Source organism: Musca autumnalis, unplaced genomic scaffold (genome assembly GCF_047663935.1).
Source record: "Musca autumnalis isolate F117 unplaced genomic scaffold, ASM4766393v1 scaffold_5, whole genome shotgun sequence".
NCBI classification, from domain to species: domain Eukaryota; kingdom Metazoa; phylum Arthropoda; class Insecta; order Diptera; family Muscidae; genus Musca; species Musca autumnalis.
In genome coordinates this window covers 129,549,885-129,562,841 of record NW_027412088.1, presented here as the reverse complement: position 1 = coordinate 129,562,841, position 12,957 = coordinate 129,549,885, and the positions used below count along the sequence as shown (strand labels likewise).

Below are 12,957 nucleotides of genomic sequence, written 5' to 3'. Positions count from 1 at the left end.
TCAGTCAACTTTGCACATATGTATGTATAGTCTTGCTTGAGCATCCAAATCATCTTATTTATATTTTGTGAAACGGTTCCATATATTGGCAATAATTCACAATGATTACTTTTTAAATTTCATTTTTTTTAATTTTTTTTAAATTAATTTAAAAAGTACCCAAAAATATAGATTTCAAATATATACCCCTACCATCTAGGAGGAGGGGGAGTTTTCAAGGGAAGATTTTTTTATTTGCTGACAGATGAATACATACTAAAATGTGTTTAAAATTTGTTTACTGTTCAAAAAAATAGAACAGCAAGTACGAAATGGGTTAAACAGGTAAACATAGACATACATATATTAACATTATCTAGGTATGCTATATGTATCTGTTAAGAAATGACTATGCTCGAACCACAAGAGAATGTGCATCCAATGTCATTAGGTGTATATTTTGCTTTTTTCGGAATATATTCTGTAAAATGGTGTGAACGATAACTCTCGATGGGAGCAATCGATTTGGTCCAAAATTTGCACATCGTATTATTGCATCCAGTCATGTATCAAATCGGATATAGGCCATATCAATCCCGTTCTTCGGGTACCTCCCATTCAAAATTTTTTGTTTTTATTTACATTTTCTCTATAAATTGGGTGCAAGGAGAAGGAGCCACCAATAGTTGTGGACATAGGTCCACGTTTTGGTATAGCCCCTAAACAACAATACCGTCCAATTTCAAGTATTGTACAACATTTTAGCTAACACGATAAGGTTAGGTAGTAGGTAATTGATTTACGAAGTGGTTAAGCAAATTCGCCTAAAATTGTGGGCAATGGTACTTTCGTAACGAAAAGAAAACTATCTATTCCACTATCTATTCCAGCGTGGTCAAATTTTCTTTCTATAAAAACCTATGTCGAGTTATGACGAACATTTAAAAAAATCGGTCCAGCCGTTCTCAACTGATGCAATTACCAACGAACGACATTTGATTTATATTTATAAATCAATGATGTTTTTTTAAATATGCCATATGGATGATACTCCGCCCCTTCCAAATTCAACAAAATACGCATCTTATTTTCACCGGTGGACATCCCTGTACATTCCTAAAAATTTCAGAAAAATCGGTTCAGTAGTTTTGTCGATGTTACATATCTTAAAAAGGTGGGCGTGGTCACGTCATTGGTTCCCAAATTTCACAATTTTTTTAAAATACATTTTTTAAAATTCTGCTTTGCTTAAAGACAAGATTATTAGGTTCTTACAACGACCACAAAAATATACGAAGACCGGCCCATTATTTTTCGAGCTATCATTGGTACCGCACAACGCTTTTACTAAAATAGGGTTTCGGATGAAGCCATTTACCACAAAAATATGCAATAAAATTCAATCACACAATTTCCAGAAGTAGAAAAAGATGTGCTCTTTCAGATGAAAGAAAGAACTACTTAAAAATATTTGTAGTTTCTTTGCAAAAAATTCATGAAAAATGATTTGTTTGCTCTGCACAAATAGGGATAATCTCTTAAACAATTTATTGAAAATAACTTTTCCCGACAATTTGTAATTTCAAACCAACATTTCACATTCCTAACTTCAGTTATTTGAACTTTGACGGTTACATGTTGCCTGCAAAAAGCTTCTTCTCATCGAGAAAAGCTCAGCATATGTATTCAATATGTCTGCGAATACAAGAGAGCTCTGAGCGTCTTCGTTTACAGGATAATTTCATAAATACATAAGACATACTCGGCATATCCACAGTACAGCGCGAGCATTGAAACCGTTCATACAGAAACACAGCTCTGAAATTCGTATCCTTAATCGCCGCAGAAACGTTCATTTATTGTAGTGAAAAATTGTGGCCCGGCAATAAACGGTAATAAGTAATTAGATTGTGGTATCTCTTTTCCGTGCAAATAATGTATTGAACAACAATAGTACAATGAGTGCAATAAATTAAATGGTGTAACTAAAGAACAACGACATATTCCTCATAACGTCCAAATGTATCCCTAAACATTCAGCTAAAAATCCAAATGGGACAATGTAACATAAAACAATTACGTGCTTTAACAACTCTCGTCTATGTCCCCAACGGGGGACCTTCGATTTGTTACGCACACATTTACAATGTACACAAGAACAAAACGGTGGGGGCATGCAACAACACTTGTTGCTTGACTAAGTGATTGTAGGTCTGACTGAAGAGATTTGGCGTCTATTGTCACGCTGTTTAGCATTTGACCATGTAATAATCACTCTTGTCGACATTTCTTCCCAGTCCGTCAGTTTGGTTCTAACTAGACCTTCCATACATTTACATATCGAAGTATTTAGATGGGTTGCGGAATAACACAACAACGCACCAACAATTTTCAACCCTCCTCTAATACCTGTGCCAAATACATCCATCTAAACATCCATATCATTTGTGGTTTATTATACATACTTACAAAGTGTACTCGCCTGGGCAACTTTGTGAGTATACTATAAAAAAGTGTACAACAAACAAAATAACGCAACAGGGTACCCGCGAACTATGGCTGCTGACTGACTCCTGGCCAAACCATCAAATATTAGAAAAAAAGTATTTTCTATAAAATCAATAGGTGAAGGGAATCCCAGCTTGTCACTATAGGTTGGCCGTCACCAAAAATGAGACAATAAAGCCAATACATGACATGAACTTCGTTGAACAAATGGCAAAGTTCATTATCGGTAATAGACAAAACACTTTATAAATATTTTGTTCGCACAACATTCTATCAAATAATATGTGTAAAAATTTCCCTCAGCACCCCATTCAAGTCTCATCAATTTAGCAAAAACGTGTATGCAGCACATTTGATACACTAAGCATCCTCCACTTATGAGCATCCCCTTTTGTAAAATATTATGTATGGTAGTGGTCTAGGATATGCCTATTATTTACATACACACATACATAAGTATGTATGTAAATACATCACCAAAGTGTAAGCACATACGAATATGAAACACAACGAAAAATATTTTATTTACTTTTGTTTCGGTTAAACCAACAGGTATCGAACCAAATCATCGCCATAAGTTCGTTATGTGTGAATGAATAGGGAAAACTTAGGGTAGGATAGGATACAGTTGTCGGAAGAAGGAATGGTTGACACTCGCAATCGTCCAAACGTGTACACATTTAGAAGAAGTACGCGTACTCCTGGATGGAAACTGAAGAGGAAAATTGACAAATAAGAAATCAATCTAAGAAATTTCTTATGTTGCGTAAGAGTACGTTTATAGTAGCGCTTTTTATCTTGATAATGAATGTTCCTCGTGAATTTGTTGTTCTATTTTTTCTGTACATATAACACATTGCAAGACATTGTCGTACAGAATGTCAAACATCGCACAAACAAGAGTGACAATTTTAGCGAAATCGTCTTCCATGAAGAGAATTTCGATTTTTTGTCGTTGATGAAATCGAAATCTCAAACTCAATTTCCATCTAGGATACCAAATAACATGAATATACATACGTGTATATGAGGTTTTGCCGCATAAAAAGTCGGTGTACAGAAGGATTAACTGCCAAGGTGCTCTTGAACCAACATTAAATGGAAGGTGCTTACACCTGGGACATTTTTGCGGATTCTGAAACTACAATGTTCACAGAAAACACAGAAAACAGAAAAAAAAATCGCGGTAAAGTTTGGAGTTTTTTTAGGTTGTCATGTTTTTGCTTGGAAACCGCAAGTCCTATCGAAATGGGATTAGAGAAAATATTGTAGCTTTGACCTTTATGTTATTTTCGTAGGTTTTACAATTTTTGAGATATAGAAGTTCAAATTGGGATAATTCACTGACTGTATCGTCTCCTTATAGAAAAAAATCGTGACTGCAATTTCCCAACTTAAACTTATATATCTCAAAAATGATATAACCTAGGAAAAAAGTTGGGAAAGTCAATCTTGTAGAGAATTTTAGCAGCTATAAGATTTTCTCTAGTCCCATTTCGACAAGACTTACCGTTTTCGTAAAAATCTAACAAAAAAACCTAAAAATGTGACCCGAACTTCTATATCTCAAAAATGGTAAAACCTAGGAACAAATCATAAGGGTCAATCCTCTAGAGAATTTTCACAGCTACAACATTTTCTTTAGCTCCATTTCCATAGGTCTTGCGGTTTCCAAGCAAAATCGCGAAAACCTAAAACAAACCTAAGATTGTGAACCGAAATTTATTTAAAAACCCTCTAGCGATTTTTTCTTGTTTTTGGATTTTTCTCATCTATGAACATTGCTGTTTCAGAATCCTCAAAAACTTCCCAGGAGTATGCGGTTTTTATATAAACTTAGTTAAGGAAATACAGTCAGTGCATTGTCCAAAAATGGTAAAACCTTGTAGAGAATTTTCACAGCTACAATATTATCTCTGATCCCATTTCGATAGTACTTGCAGTTTTCAAGCAAAATCGCGAAAACCTAAAAACAAATAAGTTAAGCTAATGGGGGAATACTCCATACACTTAAGCAATCATATGTTTGAATCTTCAACAATAACAAAAAAAACCTAAAAAACCCTAAAAATGTGAATTTTGACCGCGAACTATGAACATTATTGTTTCAGAATCCGCAAAAACTTCCCAAGTGTAAGCTCCTTTCATTTAAAGTTGGTTCAAGAGCACCGTGCTGTTCTATATCACTACATATAAAAATACTTAATACGTAAAGTCTTTGTTTTGAAAATAAAAATAAACACTATCATGGATTCTAAGTGCCTATCTATTTTCTGGATGTTTAAAATATTATAAATATGCCCTAAAGTATAAAATAATGTAAATGTATGTGAAATTTACTAATTAGTTAAAAATATGCTAAATTTGGAGACGGCAATTTTCTTCAGGGTCATAGACAAACTTTTATTGCGATGTCGGAAGAAGTTTTTACAATAAATTTGTTATGAAAATGTCTTACTCAATCAATAAACAGTTGTATGGGAATTAAATGATTTAATAAGTAATATGACGTTTCTTTCACTATTGATGGATAGATTTGCTCTGTTCCTTTACGTGCCTGAGGTTACCATTTCTTACCATTTTTATCCTGCAAAGCGTTCCTTTACTTTAGAAAGCATACAATTTACATATACAAGAGCAGTTCACCACTTTATATTTTTTGCCACTGTTACCATTTTTAAAAGTAAAGGAACAGACCAATTATTCTAAATGTGGACTGAAACTGGAATAGAAAATACGATTATTGGTATGCAAAGTATATAATGGATCGAAGCAAAATACTCAAAAATAGGATTTAATGGCTGTACACAAAAAACCATCAAGGGCTCTGAACATAAACATAGAATTGTGCCATAACTTTTGCATAAAAACCATTAATGTTATATTTTGAAAAGAAAATGTATATTTGACAGCTTACTTCCCAGGGAGTACACATTTTAATTTAGTGGATGTGGGTGGTCAAATGTATCGCAAAAGTCGGAAGCTTTAAAACATTATGTTTAATCATGATGCACTTATGGTCCGGTCATAAATGAATTTTGCATGGTTCTGTCCAATGAAGATGCAACCCAACAAAAATTCGGATCCGTTAGTTATTATGTAACCCACTACAAAGAAATGTATCAAGGTAAAACTACACACTTCACTCCTTACTAAGTAATGAGTGCTGAGGCATAGACCGCCTCTGCCCGACTATAAATCCTAGGGTTGTGTGTTTAACGCTCACCTTCAGCAGGCGAGTTCTTTGTTAAAAAATAAAAAAACAGTTGGCGATGCACATGTAAGCGTTTAAACAACCCTTTTTGAATTACCGACAAAAATCGGTAAATTTAAAATGCTTACAATTTCGGTAATTAACGAATTTTTTCGGTGACATAGCGACCAAAACGTAGTAGTCGTTAAGTCCTACCGATATCGAGAGTGTTATCAGCTTTAATTAAAACTTTTATTTATAATTTTGCATTTTTATTTTACCGGTTTTTGTCGGTAACTCAAAAAATGAGTTAGAGAATCGCACTAAAGAAATTCGCATGATCAAATCAAAATAAAATAAAAATATGAAGTGTGCTCCACCTCAGCTGTTTTAGAAATATAACACATTTTTTAGTTTATTTTTCGGCCTTCAACAGAAGCTAAGATATCCGCCATGAAAATTGAAAAATCAGAAGGTCTTTTTTAATATTGGCCACTTTTGTTGATATGTCCCAAGCAAAGGTGGGATATTCGTCATCGAAATTAAAATCCAAAAAAGTGACTTCTGACGCCAAAAGAGTAGAAAAATTTGTCTTCCATTTTAAAACAAGTAATAACAATTAAAAGTGCGCAATATTTGCATACATTAGCAAATGTACGGTTCGAATCCCAAAAATACCAAAAAGTTAGTATACAACGGAGAATCCTCGTGGAACTGTGTAAAAAATTCTTGATATTTTTGAACAAAATTAAACTAAATCTGTACTTAAGATCATAAAGAGTATATTAATTGGTTTTAATGGCAGTTATAGTAATTATAGTGACAAGTCCAACGTACACTGCATCGTAAAATCCACAAAAATTGGTCTTCTACAAATACAACACCTGTAGCGACAAAAATCCGGGTGTTATGTCCTGTTTATGAATTTTAAAGCCATGAAATGATCAGAAAAGCTTTAAAGTTTCAATATGTGGTGATCTTGATCGAGTTTCGACCTGTCCTCTTTGAAGAAACGGGAATTTCTTGAAGGAAACCCATACTTTTGAGGCCGTTGTCCTTTTGAAACATGTAATAATCCTTAATCCTTACACATAAGGACTTTCCTTTTCAGTTAATTTTCTCACAAATTATGTCCCTTTTCACATTCTCATCAAAAAAAAAATATTAGGAGAACCTCAAGTTCTGATGTAAGCCCTACAGTAATACTCCACCACCACAGAAGGATCACGGTGCGCCTTAACTAATTTTAAATGGGAAGTGTTTACACCCGGGAAGTTTTTGCAGATTCTGAAACTACAATGCTCATAGATGAGAAATATCAAGAAGCAAAAAAAAATCGCCGGAGGGATTTTCAAATAAATCGCGATTTAAGTTCACATTTTTAGGGGTTTCTAGGTTTTCACGATTTTGCTTGGAAACCGCGAGTCCGATGTAAATGGGCCTAAAGAAAAAGTTGTAGCTGTAAAAATTCTCCGTACGATTGATCTTTATGATATTTTCGTAAGTTTTACCGTTTTTGAGATATAGAAGTTCAAATTGAGACAATGCACTGACTGCATCGCCTCCTTATAAAACAATGTCATTACTCCAATTTCCAAAATTAAACTTATATATCTTGAAAATGGTACAACCTAGGAAAAAAATAAATCATGCAATCTTGTAGAGAATTTTCACAGCTTCAACATTTTCTTTAGTCCCATTTTGATATCTTGCGATTTCCAAGCCAAATCTTGAAGACATAAGATAAAAACCTAAAATATTGAACTGAACTTTTATATCTCAAAAATGGTAAAACCTACGAGAAAACCTAAAGGTTAGTCTTGTATAGAATTTTCACAGCTACAACATTTTCTTTAGACTCATTTCAATACGACTTGCGGTTTCCAAGCAAAATCGTGAAAACCTAAAAACCCTAAAATTGTGAATTTTGAACGCGATTTATTTAAAAATACCTCCCGCGATTTTTTCTGTTTTCTTATTTTTCTTATATTTGAACATTGCTGTTTCAGAATCCGCGAAATCTTCCCATGTGTACGCGGTTTTCATCAAAAGTTAGTTAAGGCGCACTGAGCATGATATTGTTTTATAAGGAGACGATACAATCAGTGCATTGTCTCAATTTGAACTTCTATATCTCAAAAAAGATAAAACCTACGAAAATATCATAAAGGTCAATCTTGTGGAGAATTTTCAGTGCTACAACATTTTCTTTAGTCCCATTTACACAGGGCTCGCGGTTTCCAAGCAAAATCGTGAAAACCTAAAGAAACCTAAAAATGTGAACTTAAATCGCGATTTATTTGAAAATCCCTCCGGCGATTTTTTTAGTTTCTTGATATTTCTCATCTATGAGCATTGTAGTTTCAGAATCTGCAAAAACTTCCAAGGTGTAAGCACCTTCCACTTAAATTTGGTTAAGGCACACCGTGGGATATGATAGCTAATTTAAAATTTTAATACAGAGCTTACTCTGCTATTATAACGCATGAATTGTGCAAAAACGTTCTGAAAAGCTGGGTGCGCTTGCTAAATGGATCAGTTAGAAGTAGTTCATTAGACATTAGTAGTACATTAGACACTAGGGACACGAGAAGAATGTCCGATACTGCAAAAAGGCCGGTAGGACAGTATAACTGAAGGGCTTACAACGGACCTTGAGGTTCTCCTACTATTTACTTTTGGTAGGAATACGAAAAGGGGCAACATTTATGAGAAAATTAACTCAAAAGGAAAGTCCTTATGTGTAAGCATTAAGTATTATTACATGTTTCAAAAGGACAATGGCCCCTAAATTATGGGTTTCCTTCAAGAAATTCCAGTTTTTTCAAAAAGGACAAGTCGAAACTCGATCAAGGCCACCCCATATTGAAACTTTAGAGCATTTCATGGCATTAGAATTCATAAACAGGACAAAACACTCGGAACTTTGTCCCTACAGTTGTTGTATTTGTATATGACCAATTTTTGTGGATTTTACGATCCAGTGTACGTTGGACTTGTCACTATAAGTACTATAACTGTCATTAAAACCAATTAATATACTCTTTATGATCTTAAGTACAGATTTAGTTTAATTTTGTTCAAAAATATCAAGAATTTTTTACACAGTTCCACGAGGATTCTCCGTTGTATACTAACTTTTGCGACATACATTTTGGTCTTTTTGGGATTCGAACCGTACATTTGCTAATGTGTGCAAATATTGCGCACTTTTAATTGTTATTACGGAAGACAACATTCTTGTCTATCAAATAAAACTAATTGTTTGTTGTTTTCAATAAGTTCTAGTGATATTTATCTCTAATACATTTTGGTTTTAATGGTGTATACTAACTTTTGCGACAGACTGTATATGCATACGCTGATATACAGTATGCAAAACTCATATTCGAACACCCTTCAAAAATGAGTAAAATCGTTATTTATAGCAGATATGACAGAAACAAGTGTATTAACTTATTGTATAGAAAATATTTAAGAATAATTTACATGAAACAAAAAGATATTTTAACAAGTTCCATCATTTAATGTAGATAGCGTTCGTAGTAGAGTCAAAATTCATATTCGAACACCTTAAGGCACTACATATTTGCTTCTTTTGAAGGATTTTTCTAGGTAAAGTGTGACTTTTTTGTACTTAAATATCCTTAGTAATGTTTACTTTGCAATTTTTTTAAAAATTGAATTTATTAAAAAGTTTAGTATACAAAACTTAGTAATATTGTCCAAGAAATGGACAGTAATAACCAATTTTGGATGGATATTTCTAAAAATAGCTAATCTTAGTTGTTCTATGACAAATTAGGTTGTCCTTATTAAAAATAAATGCCGTCATCTCATGAGAATATAAGCCTATCTAAACTTATATTAGGGCATTTCTGATTTATACGTGTGGAAATGAACTCGCATGCTTCACTAAAAGGTCTAAATAGTTTTTGAATATTTAAGAAGTACTCTGAAATTCACGTCACTACAGTAATTATGGAAAATCCTGGATTTTAGTGTCGAAATGCAATCTAAACAAAACTTCTTCGCTCTAGTTTTCGTCATTTTTCCATGCATATGAAACATTTATATTTATTTTTTTAACTAGCAGACCCCGGTCCGCGTTGCTGGCCCTTCGTAATGAGTTTTAATGACAACTTTTAATGGACTTTGTGCTTGACAATTCAAAAATAGGTATTTCCGGCTTACTTCTTCGGCCCATTGTCAATCCAAGGAGGATTTTAAATTTATCAACAGATTTTGTGTGTAACCTTTCCTTTCTCTTACGGATTTTTTCGCCCATTGATGCTGTTTATGATTTATTATCGTCTATGTCCCCTGTCTTTATCCTAATGCGATCTACTTATAAAAGTTTTAATAAAATGGTTAAGTCGAATTCTCCCGCTTATTGAGACTTATGTATAAGTTTTTGTTTTTCATGGCTGATCGACTGTTGAACCTCACCATTTACAAATTTTACAAATTCGAAAAAAAATTTTATTGGATCATTTTAAAGTACAGGTAGAATAGAATAAGTTGCAAAAATTTCGAGTCGATCGGACAAAAATTAGCTGAGATTTGAGCGATAGAAAGAGAAAATTTATTGTGATTTGTATGTAACATGGAAGTTTTGAACGCGGTTTTCTCAAAATGGCATTTTGAAATGCGGTGCCCACTGTAGCTCGAAAACGGATGATCCGGTCTTCATATGGTTTTGTGCACAGCAAAACAGCTTTTCGTACGCGGCTATTTGTCAGAACACTGGGCAATATTTTTCAATAAGAAAAATTCCGAAAGTAGCTCAAGGTGTGATCTATCAGATGGAAATAAAATCTTCTGAAAAAAATTGGTAGATTTGTTGTAAAAAATTCATGAAAAATGTAATTTTTAGTGCTCAATAAGTGGTCATAACCCCTTAAGGACATTTGTAAATATATCGTTTTTCTTGATCGGGGGCGCAACTATCGTTGTCTGTTGATTATAAAACAATAAGTCGCCGTCTACAAATATATTTCAGTTTGGAACACATTCCTGAACATTTTCTGAAAACTGCATGAAATTAGGATTAGTAGTTTTGGAAAAAAATGTATTGAGTGGGTGTGGTCATAAGATTTCAAGATATAACATGTCTAAAAAACACAAACACATTGTCTCTGAAAAAATTTATGCTGAACCAATATAATCATAAGTTTGGCTTATATAGCGTTCAAAAGAAAGGCGTGGGGAAAGTACCCCACCTCCTCCGAAATTCATAAAAATACATAATAACGATAAACCTTAAGCTCCTGCTGCAAATTTGATGGAAATCGGTTCAGTATTACTAGAGATATAACATATTTAAAAAAGCAGGCGTGGTTGGGTCTTTAGGTCCCAAAGTTTTTTTTTAAATATCGTATAAGGGAGGTACCCGGCCCCCTCTGGAATTCAATAAAATATGTAGCCAGTTTTCGGGGCCCTGTACATTCCCTGACAAAAGGGAAAATCGGATCAGTAGTTTTTGTAGAAAAATTTAAATTGAAAACTGATGCAATTACCAACGAACGACATTTTGATTTTTATTTTTAAAGAAATAGGGTATGGTGGAAGTACCCCGCCCCTTCCGAAATTCAACAAACTATGTAGCCTATTTTCACAGGTGACCATCCCTGTACATTCCCGGTCAATTTAAAGAAAATCAGTTCAATAGTTTTTGTAGAAAAGATTAAAATTGAAAATTGATAAAAGTGGGGGTGGTTAAATTTTCTTTGCATAAAAACTTAAGTTGGGTAATGACGACCATTAAAAAAATAATTATCTAAATTTTTGCAGCCATTCTCAACGGATGCCATTACCAACAAACGACATTTGATTTTTATTTATACAGATATAGCATTTTTAAAGAAATAGGGTATAGGGGAAGTACCCCGCCCCTTCCAAAATTCAATAAAATATGTAGCATATTTTCACCAGGGGCCAGTCGATTCCATGACAATTCCAGAAAAATCGGTTCAGTCGTTTTTGTAGAAAAGATTAAAATTGAAAAAATGGGCGTAAAAGTGGGCTTGGTAAAATTTTCTTTGAATAAAAACCAAATTATCCAAATCGGTCCAGCCGCCCCAAATTGGTGGTGCGGTTTTAAATTCTTTTCCTCTATGACAGGCATTAATTTTTTTAAGAATAGAACTTTAGAAAGAACAGGTAGGAGACTTATTGGTCCATACGATTTAACTTGATCAGCATGTTTGCCAGGCTTTTGAATCATCGAAATTTGGGCGACTTTCCACTGAGGTGGAACAAAATCAAATGTTAATTACCCAGCAAAAAGTTTGCCTCCAAAGAGGCAGTCCGTTGCACTACATTTTAACTAACCCTTTGGCACTGCATTTTAACTGACCCTTTGGCACTGTATTTTAACTATCCCTTTTGCATTGCATTTTAACTAACCCTTTGGGGTAGAATAGGATGCAGTCCAAAGCACGTGTTTTGATACAAACATCCTGCGGAATTTGGGCAAGCCATTGCAAAATATCCCAGAACAAATAAGATGCATTTATTATTTGTGTAAAACAAAAATATTAAGAACTTTATTACATTAACACTAATTATGAAAATTCTCCATGGAATACAATCGCAACCATACGTGTTTCCTTCGCTCTCTATTTAGTCCAAGCTGAACTCTTTTTGCTTCGTCTGCCAAATGGGTTTGATTGTCTTCTTATCACCAAGAGCACTGCATTGGGAAATTTTCTTATCGTGCGTTACCGCAAAAATGTTCTCAATAATTTTATTTTATAACAAAATTGTGGAAATGTTAAATTTTTCGGAAATTTTATGCCGCTAGCTGTAGGTATGTACAAACTGATTTATGTACTTGTAGGGATCTCTAACAACTGCTAATAAAATGTAGCGGACGGAGTGCCTTTTTCATGACTCCGTTTGGACTGCATCCGGATTCTGTTAAATTGTGAGGAATTGGAGTGCCTTTTTCACGACTCCGTTGGAACTGCATCAAAACATGCCGTGAAAAAACTAGTCCACATTGCACTACTTCCAATTTATTTTGCTGGCTTTTGGATCACCGAAATTTGGGCGACTTTCCACTGAGGTGGAACAAAATCAAATGTTAAACAAGCGTTAAATATACATGTTATAAGATGTATGCCTTCTTGTGGTAGCTCATTTCAAATTTTCGGTGTAATTAAGTCATAACCAGGAGCTTTAGCAGGTTTTAGACACTTAGTCCTTTGAAAAACTTCTGCTTTTGTAAATTTCCATTTTGGTAAGTCAAGTTGGTAAGTTTGACCTACATAGAT

At 33.9% G+C, this 12,957-nt stretch overlaps 1 protein-coding gene across 10 annotated transcripts in view; it reads left to right on the top strand.

Moving 5' to 3' along the window:
• The first annotated feature begins 1,741 nt into the window (after positions 1-1,741).
• Rgk2 (Rad, Gem/Kir family member 2) overlaps positions 1,742-12,957 on the top strand; it is a 114,158-nt gene continuing 102,942 nt past the window's right edge. For 5 of the 10 annotated variants that reach the window (XM_073991276.1, XM_073991278.1, XM_073991282.1 and 2 more), the window contains exon 1: positions 1,753-1,871. The gene's annotated coding sequence lies outside the window, so the exon portion shown is untranslated. Of the gene's footprint in view, positions 1,872-12,957 lie in introns of all 10 variants that reach the window. The other 5 variants (XM_073991281.1, XM_073991274.1, XM_073991283.1 and 2 more) reach the window with 2 other exon arrangements.